This window comes from Nycticebus coucang, chromosome 11 (genome assembly GCF_027406575.1).
Source record: "Nycticebus coucang isolate mNycCou1 chromosome 11, mNycCou1.pri, whole genome shotgun sequence".
Taxonomy (NCBI): Eukaryota; Metazoa; Chordata; class Mammalia; order Primates; family Lorisidae; genus Nycticebus; species Nycticebus coucang.
This window is the reverse complement of record NC_069790.1, coordinates 94,835,629-94,850,719: the sequence shown is the minus strand read 5'-3', so window position 1 is coordinate 94,850,719 and position 15,091 is coordinate 94,835,629. Positions and strand designations below refer to the sequence as shown.

The following is a 15,091-nucleotide window of genomic DNA, read 5'->3' as shown; positions in this document are numbered from 1 at the left end:
TTTGTATTAACAATTAATAAATGTGCACACTGCTCGGTGAATTATTCAGTTTAGTATATTACTAATTTGATTTTCATCCACATGAGATAAAGAGAGAAAGTACTGTCTAATCTGGTTTTCCGATGGTTTTGGGAATTTTTGAATTTAGAGTTGAGCTATTCTTTTTTTTTTTTTTTTTGTAGAGACAGGGTCTCACTTTATGGCCCTCGGTAGAGTGCCATGGCCTCACACAGCTCACAGCAACCTCCAACTCCTGGGTTTAAGCGATTCTCTTGCCTCAGCCTCCCGAGTAGCTGGGACTACAGGCACCCACCACAACGCCTGGCTAAGAGTTGAGCTATTCTTTAATTCCTCAATCCAGCATCCAATCTGATCTTGCTCTTTAGAGGAGGGGCTTGGAAATACTTCTTTAATTCCCCTTTATCAGTAATAATATATAAATGTGTATTCTCTATATATTGACTTTTATACCTCATGTCTCCTATAGTATGTGTGCTAGTCATTGATAAAATAAAAGCTTCAGTTATTTGAATAAGCCAACCACTCTTTATTCAGGGCAGTAGAGTCATTATTCCCTTTCTTGGAGCCATTTCCCTATTGCCTACTTTCTGGTCCAAGGTTTTTGCAACTAATGATACAGCTTGGACATTCTATTGTCATCTCATGCTTCTCACTGCCTTTAATACTTTCCATTTATATCACTACAGTTTGCAATAATACATATTTTGTTTACTATTTATTTCTTGCACTGTATTGTAAGTTCCAGGAGGGAATAACCCATTTATGTTTTGATGAGCTCTCTTTCTGTGCTTATGTCACATGGACAAAAAATGTCGATAAAATGCGTGAATGAATGAAAGGAAGAAATGCAGGATGGAGTAATGTAACTATAACTTTCTGCCTTGCCAGCAGTATCTGTTACGCTGGAAATAAATGGAACAGATGAGTTATTTATTACATTAGATATCTGAGAGTAGAAAAATTAGACTCTCTGAAGACATAGAAGAATTTTGAAAATTAAAAATAGCCAAACTATTTTTTGCAGTTGAGTGGGGTACTTTTATCCAGGTAAGTAAGTCTTTGACTTCTGATTATTCATTATATTAACTTTAACAATCTTCTTAGATGCCTTTGTGTGTGTGTGTATGTGTTGTGTGTCCTATTACTGAAGTCAAAGTTTTCTTTCTAATTGAATTCCTTTTTTAGGTGTTATTTGGTTTATTTTAATAACTGTAAGACAATACTCTATGCATCGAAGATATAATTAAACACTAGGTCTAGCAAACAATGTTAATAAATTTATCTCTCTGGTAATATATGAAATTGGGTGGCTTTAAGAATATTTACAATTTACGTGGTAGTGTTTGAGGTCACTGTTAAGCCTTTTACCTAGATTTGTAGGTCTGGTTCTCTTTTTCTCCTAATTGCTGATCTCTGGAAATACTCTTTGTTTTACTTTAAACTTCATTTCGACTTTAAACTTCACTTCTACTTTCTTTTTCTCTGTCAAGTGGTAACAAAGATTATTCCCAAGCACTGGTAGTTCAATAGAGAGCACTGTCAGCCAGGTGTCTGTGAAAGGTCTTATTGACAAGTTCTATTAGAGCAGAGCTCAATTAAAGATATTCCAAGTTTATGTATAAATTAAGTAAAGGATATCATTGTTATTTTTGGTTAAGAGGTACCTGTGCAAATAATAGAAAATATATTAAATGAGGTCCTGCCTTTTCTACTTATTGGTGTTATTAACTAGGGAAAGTTCCTCACTTCTCCTAAGCCTCAGTTTTTTCACCTGTAAAAAAGGACTAGATAATTCATGGCACATCTACTTCAGAAGGCTTAATAAAATAAAAATATATAAAACATTACATTTTGAAAGTACTTAAAATGCAAAGACCTATTGATATGTGAATTACTGTTCGATTTAAATGATTTTATACAGAGTTTCTATATAAAGTGAAACATACAAATTAAAGCACGTGAAACATGATTTGTATGGAAGAAAACAAAAATGAAGCAAATGAAATTTCGTATGTAAAAGAGACATCTCTCAGTTTTTTCTAATTCTAAAATCCTAAATTAAAACCCACAGAATAATAATTTTAAAGTTGTTTTTTGTTATTAAAAATCTCTGGTTCACAATATCAATAATTTACTCTTTTATTTTAATACAGTTTTCAGTTCTTGTTCATAATTCCAGTCCGTGAAATTGCTGCCCTCTTGTGGCTCATAGTGATAATTTGTGTGGTTTGAACTATAATTTATAATATGAAGCTTAATTTTTCCTGAAGATAACCTGTTCTCTAATAATAAAAGCAAAATGGCATCAATTTAAGAAAACAAATTTACACGTATAATATGTCTTATTCTAAGACATCCCGAATAACCTGCAATAATTGGGGTTGTTTTTTCCCTCATTTACATTTTTTATATAGATGGAATTATGCAAAATGAATTTTTGTGTGTGTGTCTAGCTTTCAAAATTCAATATTATATCATGCTCTTGTGTGTGGTTGCAGTTTATCTGTTCTCGTTTCTATGTAGTGTGCCACTGCACAAATGTATCACCATTGACTTACCCATTGTACTGTTGGATTTTTATGCCTCAGTTTTGGCAGCTGCTACAAACATCTTTTTGTAAAGGTATATATACATTTCTCTTAGTTATAAACCCAGAAGTGGAATTGCTCGTTCATGGGACACGCGTGTCTCATATGGGGGATCCTAGTAGGAAGTTTTTCAGAGGATGAGCCGGTTTATACCCCCGCGGGAGAGTAGGAGAGTTTCATCCTTCCCAGCCCTGGGACTTCTTCCCCGTTGTGTCCGCCTCACTTTTGAATAAAGCTCTAATAGGTGAGCCTGTGAGAGACCATCTTTCTCCCTCAGAAAGAATCTACAAATGAAATAAAGTAGGACCCATTTTTTTGGTTCATGGACCACTCAGAAAGATCAAAGGAATAGAAAGGGAGAGAGCTTTGAAGAGGTTAATGAAGTGGTTTCTTTGGACGGTGCCATTGCAATGCTTTGAGGTGAATGTGGTGGGTTGTGCTATTTTCTGACTACTTAGTGAGGGGAACCTCAACGGAGCCCCCCTGGGAACTGTGAAATACATATCTTGTGTTTGGGAGACACAGATTGGTACCTGAACCTTGAACAGAGTGTTAGGTTGGGGTCTGGCTCCAAATCCAGGAAATCTAGAGATCTGGAGGAGGGATGGCAAATGGCTTTGGTATTAAATAGAGCTGCCGCATTGAGAGTCACAGCGCTCCCCAATTTTCTTGAGCATAGATATGTGCAGGGCTTTTGTCAAAAGGGGATTACACAGTGGAGAAAGCAAGAGAGAGTGGGTGTGGTGATTTGGGGTCCTCTTGGGTTCTGCTGTACAGGGGGCCGTCTAGACAGATGCAGGGATCTTATCTTTGCCATTGTATCAGATTTTGCTTTGTGTATTTTGAAACTCCCTTATTAGATGTATAAACATTTATGATTGCTATGTCCTGTTGTAAATCAAGCCTTTTATCTTAATGATATTCTTTGATATCAAGTCACTTTGCCTAATATTGATGGACTCTTTCCAGCTTTCTTTTGATTACTACATGAGGTATCTTTTACAAAGCATGGTCTATCTTTTTCCATCTCACTATTTTTTAACTTCTTTGTATCTTTATATTCAAAGTGTGGTTTTTATATGCAATGTATAACTGTATCATATTTTTAAATATGATAATCTCTAACTTCTAAACGAGATATTTAGACCATCCACATATAGTGTGATGATTGATGGATATAGTTGGATATAAATCTTTTATTCATTTTTTACTTGCCTCTTTTATTACTTTTAAGTGTTTAATTCTAGTTAGCATTTACCTGCTTACTATTATGTATTTAAGTTTGTCTACACTTATTTATTTTTATCCTCTTTGGAATTTCAGCCCATAATGAGCTTGAGAATCTGTGATTCTTATGAATTCTGGATAATTCTTAGCTGCTATCTCTCTATCACCTTTTCGCTTTCTAGCGTCTCACCCTATTAGACATATCTTGGTGATGCTATTCTGATTTTATGCTATTCTTCATTTTATATTTTTATCCTTTAGTCTCTTTGTACTAATTTGTGGCCAGTTACTTCGTATGTATCTTTTAGCTTGCCAATTTTCTTTTGAGGATTTTTAAAAATTGCTAACTCATCCATGAAGTTTTAAGTTTAAAAATATAAATATATTTTTAATGTTTTGTTGACTATTTTCAAATTCATTTGATGTTTATTATACTTTTAATGGTCTCTCATTTTAGAAAATTTTATTTTATAGTTAAAATAAAACAAAAAAAAATTTTTTTTTTTTTTTGAGACAGAGTCTCACTATGTGCCCTCCATAGAGTGCCATGGCATCACAACTCACAGCAACCTCCAACTCTTGGGCTTAAGCAATTTTCTTGCCTCAGCCTCCCCAGTAGCTGGGACTACAGGCGCCCACCACAATGCCCAGCTATTTTTTGGTTGCCGTTGTCATTGTTGTTTAGCAGGCCCAGGCCGGGCTAGAACCCGTCAGCTTCGGTGTATGTGGCTGGTACCCTACCCATTGAGCCACAGGTGCTCAGCCAAAAACAACTTTGTTGTCTGAACTTTTTGACAAGTCTATATACTTGCTGATTTTTACTTATCTTTTTAATATTTTAAAATATTGAAGTATGATGTGCATATAATAAACTCACACGTCTTAAGGGTACAGCTTTAATTTTTATGTTTGTAGTTACATATATAGAATGTATTTATGCCCTAGAAGGTCCTCTCATCTTCTAAGTCAATACTCCACTTCCACCCCTGCAACCACTAGTCTGACTTTGATTGCCATAGACAAATTGTTCCTGCTTCTAAGCTTCATTAAATTGGATTGTGTAGAATATTCTCTTTTATTTCTGACTTCTTAGCCTCAGTGTTATAGCTGAGATTCATCCACACTGTTGCTTAAAGTTCCAGTTAGTTTTTTTTTAAGTTTCCAGAGTATTCGATAGTACATCACAATTTATCCGTTTTCCAGTTGCTAAATGTTGCTTCTAATTTTTGGTTTTTATGAATAAAATTGTTATCAGTATTTCTTACATACACTTGTCAGTGGATATATGTACTCCTGAATATTTTTAAAAATTGCATTGCAAACTTAAGTGAACTAGAATTTTTTTCTTATTTGTTTAGAATTCCCAGCAGGCTTAGGGTGAGTTAAGTCTCAACAAACACCCTACCTTTTCTTGGCCTATGGATTTTTTTGTTTTGTATTGAAGGTACAGTTTTCTTACTCTGCTTGTGAAGGGAAGTAAAGACTCAGTTCCATTTCTTACCTGTTCAAGTTCCAAGGACTTAACCCCTTTAGCCCTAAAGGCCATGGTGCCTAGTATATGCTCAGAACTCTTGAAGCTGTTGGTACCTATTTATCCCCGTGGATTTTAGTTTCTTCATTTTGCCTTTTAACCCATAGGGGCTTTATTTAATTTCTTGTATAATCAGCTCTTCTTTTAGAAAAGTGTTTATTGTATTTTCCAAGTATGTAGCAGTTGTGCATTTTTTAAAAAAGAATATAAACAAGTTTCTGCTATACTGCTGAGTGATAGAGTTACTGCTAGGCATTGATTTTCACTGTATTTTGAACTGCTTGGAGAGAGAGTCACCTAGAAAGCCCTTTGAATGAATCCTGCATGACAAGAATATTAAAATACCCACATCGGGGATAACTTCTGTAGTGAGAGATTTTACTATGAAAGAAAGCACTATACACATGTCAAGTGTATGTACGTGTCACAGCCAATATCGCCTAGTTAGCACCGATCTATTGAGGTCCAGCGAGTTAGTGAATTGCAGCTGCTTTGGCATTTCTGCTCTTAATGATTTACTTTGCTCTCTTATCAGTGAATAGAACACAAGAAAATAGTGGTTTAAAAAAGATGAAACACAGCAATCGTTTGTCATTTTGTCAGGTTTGAAAAGTTCTTCTCTGGTACGCTAATATCCTCTATAAAGAGCTGAACCTGTTAGTTACCATGTATGGTTTAAGACAAAATTGTCATCACAGGGACAGTCTATTATTTTGTTAAATGGCAGATGTTAGTTGCAAATGAAACCTGTACATCATTTGACAGAGTTCCAATTGTCCTATTCCAATAAGTATGAGTTGATTTTTTTTTTTTCTCCATTAAATAGGCCAGGGCTGGGTTCAAACCTGCTACCCACAATGTATGGGGTGCTCTAACCACTGAGCTATGACTGTCCAGCCCAAGTATGAGTTTTTACCGAGGTTCTGTGCTGCACCAAGATAGAACTTGTGCCGTTAGTCTCTGTAATTGGCCTTGTAGTTTATCATCCTTAGGCAAGGTGAGCCAGCACCAACTGGCTCACCACGTTACCAACTTTCTAATAACACTTATCAGGCTGAATGACACAAATTCCATATAAACTTGTTACCTGCACACAACTACTTTGAAATATCCTAAGGACTACTCCAAATCCCAGGAGTCCTGACAGAGCATGTGCTTTTATTTATTCCTGACTTTCTACCTCCTCAAGTGTACAGTATAGTCCTGACAGATTTTAGAGAAAATTAAATGAGAGAGTATATATAAACCAGTCAAGACAGTGTCTTAGATATAGTAAGTACTCCGCATAGTAGTACTATGTATAAAATAATTTGTCTTTATTTTTATTGCCTCTCTTCAGATTTGACGTCACTTTTGTTATTTTTCCCAGTTATAAATATTAAGGCTATGTACTGTGCCAGAAACTAGATGCCTGGGTATAGAGGATAAGTCACAGTCACAATGATTGTAATACAGAGTTGGATGCATAATTACTTTAGTGGGGAAGTCGAGTGACATTCTGCAAAGTTAGGAAGATGTCTTCTGCTCCAGGGAGCTGAGAAGTTGTCAGGGAAAGCTTCAAGGAAGGTATAGGATTTTTTATTTGGCTGCGAGCTCTTCCTACTGACCTCTCGGGTGAGGGCTCCAGTGATGTCACTGTGGTGGAGAGTACTGTCATCACTGTAGGTCATGTCCAGCTGTGTCTATTATTTGACTACCTGCCTGACTTAATGTTCCCCTAAAACTTATTTGTTGAAGTCCTAACCTTTGGTACTTTAGCATGTGACTGTATTTGGAGATAGGGTTTTTAAAGTGGTAATCAAGAAAAAAATGAGGTCATGCGGGTAGACCTTAGTTCAGTATAATTGGTATACTTAGCAAGAAGAGGAAAGTAGGACGCACGCGTAGAGAGGGAAGATCAGATGAAGACCCCGTGGAAGCTGGCCATCCAGAAGGCAAGGGGAGGCCTTCAGAAGAAACCACGCTTGCCAACATTTTAATCAGGAACCTCTATCCTGTAGAAATTTGTAAAAACCACTTTATATTTTTTAAACTGCCATGTCTGTGTCACTTTGTTATGGAAGCCCTAGCAAACTCGTGCAGCATCTCAATTTTTTTTTTTATTATCATCCCTAGGAAACATATCTTTTTTTTTTTGGGGGGGGGAACATACCTTTTATGAAAGACAGCATACTCTCTCTTGTTATCTGCACACAGAGTCTTCTTTGTATAGTTTTGGAAACTTCAGATTGCACATAGTATTTTTCTGCTGACATTTTCTATCCCTTGTTATAGATTTACAGGGAGATTATTTATCTAATAGAGAATTTTATTGGAATTAAGGTCCATTATTTTCATTCCTAATTAGCTTAGTTGGGTTGTTTTCCTTTTAAAAGTAATGCCAATAGTCTAACCAAAATGGAAACTCTGGATATATATGAATGCAAGTGTATTTTTATACAATTTATATGTGTATCTCCAGATTTACCTAGGATTTAAGTATTTGTCTGGGAGAGTAGTATATTGCTCTTTAAGTTTTCCAGAATAGCTTAAATAATAACCTAGTAGCATAAATTTATTACAGTTTTTAAAGGTTTCCAATATAAAATTGGGAAGTAAAATACGATTTTTTTGTTGTTGTTGTTGTTGAGACAGAGTCCCACCCTATGCCCTGAGCAGAGTGCAATGGCATCATAGCTCACTGCAACCTCAGATTTGGCCTGTGGGCATCCCTGTGCCTCAGCCTCCAGAAGCCACCTGGATTACAGGCATTTGCTGGGGTGCCTGGTGGGTTTTTTTTTTTTTTTAATGAGTCAGGGTCTCACTCTCCCTCAAGCAAGTCTCCAACTCCTGAGCTCAAGCAATTCTCCATCCTCAGCCTCCCACAGTGCTGGGATTAGAGGCATGCGTCACCGAGCCTGGCAGTAAAATAGGATTAATAATACAATTTAATTTTTATTTGCTTTTGGGGAACATCTACATAATCTTATGAAGTAAATGTTTTGTTATTATTTCCACAAACAAGCAATATTTCTCTTCACTTATAAACTTCCTTCTGGTATATGGATTATGTCATCATTATTTTTTTTATTGTTTGGGATTCATTGAGGATACAAAGACTTAGGTTATACTGATTATGTTTGTTAGGTAAAGTCCCTCTTGTAATTGTGTCCCATCCCCAAGGGGAGTGTCACACACCATGATACCCTATCCTCCTTCCTCATCCCCTCTCCCCACTCCCTTATTCCCCTAACCTCTACTTTCTCTTAGGTCATCTACTGCCTTCATATTAGAATTGAGTACAATGAATTCCTGCTTCTCCATTCTTGTGGTGCTTTCCTAAGCAGAATGTGTTCCACCTTAATCCAGGTTACTACAAAAATTTTGAGTCTCCATTTTTTAGTGGCTGAATAGTATTCCACAGTATACATATACTATAGCTTGTTAATCCATTCATGGGTTGGTGGGCATTTAGGTTTTTCCACATTTTGGCAACTGTAAATTGAGCTGCCATAAACAGTCTAGTGCAAATGTCCTTATGATAAAATGATATTTTTTTTCTTCTGGATAGATACCTAGTAATGGGATTGCAGGATCAAATGGGAGGTCTAATTTGAGTTCTTTGAGGATTATCCATACTTCCTTCCCAAAAGGTTGTATTAGTTTGCAGTGTGAAAGTGTTTCCTTCTCTCCACGCTCACGCCAGCATCTCCAGTTTTGAGAGTTTGTGATGTGGACTCTTCTCACTGGGTTCGGTGATATTTCAGAGTGGTTTTGATTTGCATTTCTCTGACTATCAGGGATGATAAGCATTTTTTCTAATGTTTGTTAGCCATTTGTCTATCTTTGTCAGAGAAGGTTCTGTTCATATCTCTTGCCCAGAGGTAGATGGGCTTGTTTACCCTTTTTCATGTTGATAAATTTGAGTTCTTTGTAGATTCTAGTTATCAACCTTTTGTCAGATTATATCTTGCAAATATCTTTTCCCATTCTGAAAGTTGTCTTTTTGCTTTATTTGTTGTGTCCTTAGCTGTGCAGAAGCTTTTCAGCTTAATACAGTCCCATTTGTTAATTTTTGTTGTTATGATGGCTGCTGAATTCTTTTTTATGAAGTCTTTTATCTTTCTCCAGTACATCATCATCAAGAATTTTCCGCACACTTTCTTCTAAGATTTTTATTGTTTCATGTTTTAGATTTAAGTCTTTTATCCATCTTCAGTTAATTTTTTAAGGTGTGAAAGGTGTGGGTCAAGTAATAGTCTTTTACGTGTGGTTATCCAGTTCTCCCAGAACCATTTATTGAAGAGGGACAATTTTCCCCACTGTATACTTCTGTTTGGTTTATCAAAGATCAGATGGAAAGTAGAGACTGCTTTTATCTCTTGGTTTTCTATTCTGTTCTATATGTCTATACCTCTATTTTTGTGCCAGTACTATGCTGTTCTGATTACTGTGGATTATAATATACCCTATAACAATGTCTCTGACTTTGTTTTTATTACTAAGAATAGCCTTAGCTATATGGGTTTTTTTTTTTCTGGTTCCATACAAAAATGAAGTATTATCTTTTCCAGTTCTTCAAAATAAAATTGAGATTTTCATTGGTATTTTAATTGGGATTGCTTTCAATCTGTAGATTGATTTAGGTAGAATAGACATTTTGACAATGTTGATTCCTGTGAAGGAAACTGTGTCCTTGATTTCCTTCTCAACTTGGCTATTATTGGCATATACAAAGGTACTGATTTGTGGACATTTATTTTTATACCCTGAGACATTACTGTATTTCTTGCTGACTTCTAGGAGTTTTATGGTTGAGTCTCTGGGGTTTTCTAAGTATAAAATCATAGCATCAGCAAAGAGGGAGAGTTTGACCTCCTCTGCCCCCATTTGAATGCCCTTTATAGCCTTCTCTTGTCTGATTGCACTGGATAGAAATTCTAGCACAATGTTGAATAATAGCGACGATAGTGGACATCCTTGTCTGGCTCTAGTTCAAGTGGAAAAGCTATCAGTTTTACACAATTTAATATAATGTTAGTTGTGGGCTTGTCATAAGTTTCAATCAGCTTAAGAAATGTGCCACCTATGCCTGTTTTCTTAAGTGTTCTTGTTAGAAAAGGATTTTGTCAAATGCTTTTTCTATGTCTGTTAAGAAGATCATAATGATCTTTGTTTTTGCTTCTATTGATATAATGTATTACATTTATGGATTTGTGTCTGTTAAACCAAACTTGCATCACTTGAATGAAACCTACTTGATTATGATGTATAATTTTTTTAAATGAGTAGCTGCAATCTGTTAGCTAAGATTTTGTTGAGTACTTTACATTGATATTTATTAGTGAAATAGGTCTGCAGTTCTCCTTTTTAGTTGTGTCCTTTCCTGGTTTTGGAATCAAGGTGATGTTTGCTTTATAGAATGGGGTAGGGAAGGTTCCTTCCTTCTCAATGTTTTGGAATGTGTTCTGCAGTATAGATGCAAGCTCATCTTTGAAGGTGTGATAGAAATCTGATATGAAGCCAGCCGGTCCTGGGCTTTTTTTTTTTTTTTATGACATATTTTTTATTGTTTCTGCAATATCAGTACTTGATATTGGTCTGTTCAAGAGACATATTTCTTCCTGGTTAAATCTAGGAAGATGTTGTGATTCAAGGTATTGGTCCATTTCCTCCACATTGTCAAATTTCTGGGCATAAAGTTTTTGATGGTAGTCATAATCTCTTGTATCTCTGCAGTATTAGTTTTTATTTTCCCCTTTTCATTTCTGATTGAGTTTATTAAAGATTTTACTTTTGCATTTCTGGTTAATCTGGCCAATGGTTTATTGATTTTATCTTTTCAAAGAACCAACCTTTTGTTTCATTAATTTTCTGAATGATTCTTTTATTTTCAATTTCATTTATTTCTGATTTAATTTTGGTTGTTTTTTTTCTTCTGCTACCCTGTTTTCCCGAAAATAAGACATCTTCTGAAAATAAGACCTACTTACAGGAAAGATAAGACGTCCCCTGAAAATAAGACCTAGAGCATCTTTGGGAGCACACCTTAAAATAAATAAGACACTGTCTTATTTTGGGGGAAACAGGGTAGTTTGAGATTAGATTGCTCTTCTTTTTCTATTTCTTGAAGTTGATTCATTAGGCTATTGATGTGCTTTCTTTCTATTTTTTAAGTGTAGGCATCGAATATCTTAAATTTCCCTCTTAGGACTGCTTTTGCAGTGTCCCACAGGTTTTGGTAGCTTGTGTCTTCATTGTTCATGCTCGAGGGAGTTGGTTTTTAGTCTTTTATCTCTTTCTGCATCCAACTGTCATTCACCATAAGGTTGTTTAATTTCCATGCCTTTGTGTGGGGTTGAACATTTTTGTTGGAGTTGAGTTCCAACTTTATTGCCTTACAGTCTGAGAAGATACAAGGTAAAAATTCAATTCTTTTGATTTTACTGAGGTTTGATTTGTGTCCTAGGATATGATTAATTTTGGAGAATGTTCCATGGGCCAATGAGAAGAATGTATATTCTTTAGCTTTGGGATGGAGGGTTCTATATATGTATATCAAGCACAGTTGTTCCAGGGTCACATTTAAGTCCCTTGTACCTTTGTTTAGTTTCTGTTTAGAGGATCTGTCCAACTCTGTAGGAGGAGTGTTAAAGTCCCCTGCTATTATGGTGTTATGGATATCATATTGCTCAGTCTAAGTAAGGTATGTTTCAGGAATCTGGGAGCATTTAAATTGGGTGCATAAATATTTAGAATTCAAATGTCTTCTTGTATTTTTTTCTTGACTAGTATGAAGTTTCCATGTTTGTCTTTTTTGACTTTAGTTGCTTTAAATATGCTCATATCTGAAAATAAGATAGCAACCCCTTGTTTCTTCTGAATTCCATTTGCCTGAAAAATTGTCATCCATCCCCTAACCAGGAGTTTTAATTTTGTTCTTTGTGGCTAGGTATGTTTCCTGAAGGCAGCAAATGGATGGCTTGTGTATTTTTATCCAACCAGCCAGTCTATGCTTGTGGGGAATTCAAGCCATTAACATTTATTAAGAAAATTGATAAATGTGGTAGCAGTCTATTTATCTCATTTTGTAAAAGTTCATTGTTTAGTTTTATCTTTTGCATCATTGTGGAAGCTAGGTTTTGTCCTTTACTTGCTGGGTGTTTAGTTTGCTGGTTGTCCATTATGATGGTCAGTATGTAGAAGAGGTATAAATATTTCCTGTAGAGCTCGTCTTGTTGTGGCAAACTTTCTCAATGTTTGTGTGTCAGTGAAAGATTTGATTTCTCTATCAATTTTAAAGCTTAGCTTATCAGGAGATAGAATTGTTTTGTTTAAGTAGATTAAAGGTAGATGATCATTGTCTTCAGGCTTGAAATGTTTCCTTTGAGAAGTCTGCAGTTACTACTGTCCCTTGTAGGTCAATTGGCACTTACTTCTGGCAGCTTGCAGAATCTTTTCTTTTGTCTTGACTTTGGACAGGTTCATTACAATATGTCTTGGAGTAGCTGTATTTGAGTTGATATAACCTGGCTCAATATTCCTCTGAAAGGAATGTGTCAGAATCTTTGATGATATTTGGGAAATTTTAATTTATGATATTCTCTAGAAGGGCTTCCATTCCTCTGGGGCATTCTTCTTCCCCTTCTGGGATACCTACAACTCATATGTTTGAATGCTTCATGAAGTCCCATGATTCTGTCAGTGAACTTTATGCTTTCTCTCTTTTTTTTCCTGACTCTTCAACTGTCTGAGTTAGCTCAAGAGCTTGGTCCTCTACCTCTGAGATTCTTTTTTCTACGTATTCTAATCTGTTATTGATACTTTCTAATGCATCTTTAAGTTCCCTGATTGACTGCTTCAATACCTTAAGCTCTGATATATATATCCTGTTTATATTCTTCATATCATTCATCTCTTATTTGATTCTGTTTTTGGATTTCCTTTTGGTTATTTTTCACGTTCTCAGCAATTTCCTTCATTGTTTTTATCATCCATATTTTAAATTTCCCTTCAGTCATTTCTAACATTTCTTTATAGGTGGAATCCTCTGCAGTAGCTACCTCATGGTCCTTTGGAAAGGGGGTGTTGCTCTAGTCTAGTTTTTCATGTTGCCAGGATTTTTCTCCTGTTTCTTCCTCAAAATGAGTGTTTTATTTTTGTCTGTTTCCTTGCCCTATTTTTTCCTTTCAGGTCCTCTAAGGTGCTGAAGTATCCTTTTGGTAAGGATAGAGGAAGAGTGAAAGGAAGAGTGAAAAGCAAGAATAGATAAAAGATAAAGAGAAAAGAGAAAGGAAAAAGGATGAATAAAAGGGAAGATTGATGAAAAGAAGAGAGGAACAGAAAGAAAGAGAGGAGTAATCATGGTGTACAGTAGGGTACTTTGACCTACACCCACAAATCTCAACCTCTGAAGGGGGTGGTTTGGGTAGTTCCCTTGACATCCACAGCTCTTTGCCACCCTGAGAAGACACAAGACACTACCTCCACCAAATAGAGAAGAAAAATAAAAATACTGTAAATTAAACCAAAATAAACAAATGAAAAACCTTAGGGTATAAAATGGGGGGGGGGGGAGGGAATGAATAACAGGGGCAGAAAAACCAGCAAAAATGAAGTCCTTATTTTCAAAAAGTCAAGAATGAAAAATTATATTTATATGGGAAAAACAAAGAAAAAAAGAAAAATCTAGGGGGGGAAATGTTGGAAAATGTTGAAAACAATTTTTTAAAAAGAAAAAACAATATATATGTATATATGTATGTATATCTTGCTAAATATTGCCTGGGCAACAGGTGATCTTCTGGGGTATGAGATGCTAATCGTGACACTGATACAGCTGTATAAGATGGAGACTGGAAACCTCTGCTGACTACTTTGCCCTCAAACCCCCCAGGGTTGAGAACCTGAATCTCTCCTTAGCCTGCTTAATAGATACCCCTTATCCTTTCCAAACTGTGTCCCTTGGCTATGCAGTGGCTTTCCCAGGAAAGTGTGTGTCACTCATATCTCTCCAAAAGTGGCTGTCCCACTTATCAGATGCACCAGAACTGGCCTTGCTCTGGGACACTGAGGGCTGAGCCTGCAAGGCAGCTCTCCCACAATGGCTGGCCCCGACCTATAGCTGAACAATGAAAGCTTTGTTCCATCCAGTGGCTCAGTCCCAGCCTCTGGGCTCTGTTCAAAGTCACTTGCTCACTTGCCCATGCTCTCCCAAGGCAACCCAACCAAGTGCCCTAAAACAAAAACAACCCACAGGGAAAGCCTTCGCTGTCTGCAAACTCTTGCCACCATTGCCACTGCACCCGCTACTGCTAGCTGGCCTCTGCCCTAATGCAAACACTTGCTGCTTTTCCACTGCTTTGATGTATGTACCATATTTTAAGAGATGTTGTGATAAACCAGAGAAGCTTGACTTAGATGGGATGAGAAATAAGTTGAATGATACACGTTTAATAAATGGGAGTGTGTATATCTGGAGAAGAAGGAACACAAATGGGATGTGATGATTACCTTCAGGTATCCCAAAGGAATACCACGCAGCTCAAGAAACAGATTGATGCAGTGGTACCTTACAGGCTAAGCTGAGAGGAAGACACTTTCTTAAATATGGAGTTGAGCAATTTAATTCCCAAGTTTCTTTACAACTTTATTCTTCTGTTAATGTCAATAAGGTTGACATTTTTGAAATGTGGAATAAAAAGACTTTTTGACCCCAAATTTAGTGTGTATAAAAATTGAATGG

At 36.2% G+C, this 15,091-nt stretch overlaps 1 protein-coding gene across 5 annotated transcripts in view; it reads left to right on the top strand.

The window, feature by feature from the left end:
- The window catches only part of IQUB (IQ motif and ubiquitin domain containing), a 75,630-nt gene that overhangs the window by 34,951 nt on the left and 25,588 nt on the right, over nt 1-15,091 (top strand). The gene's annotated exons all lie outside the window — the stretch shown is intronic.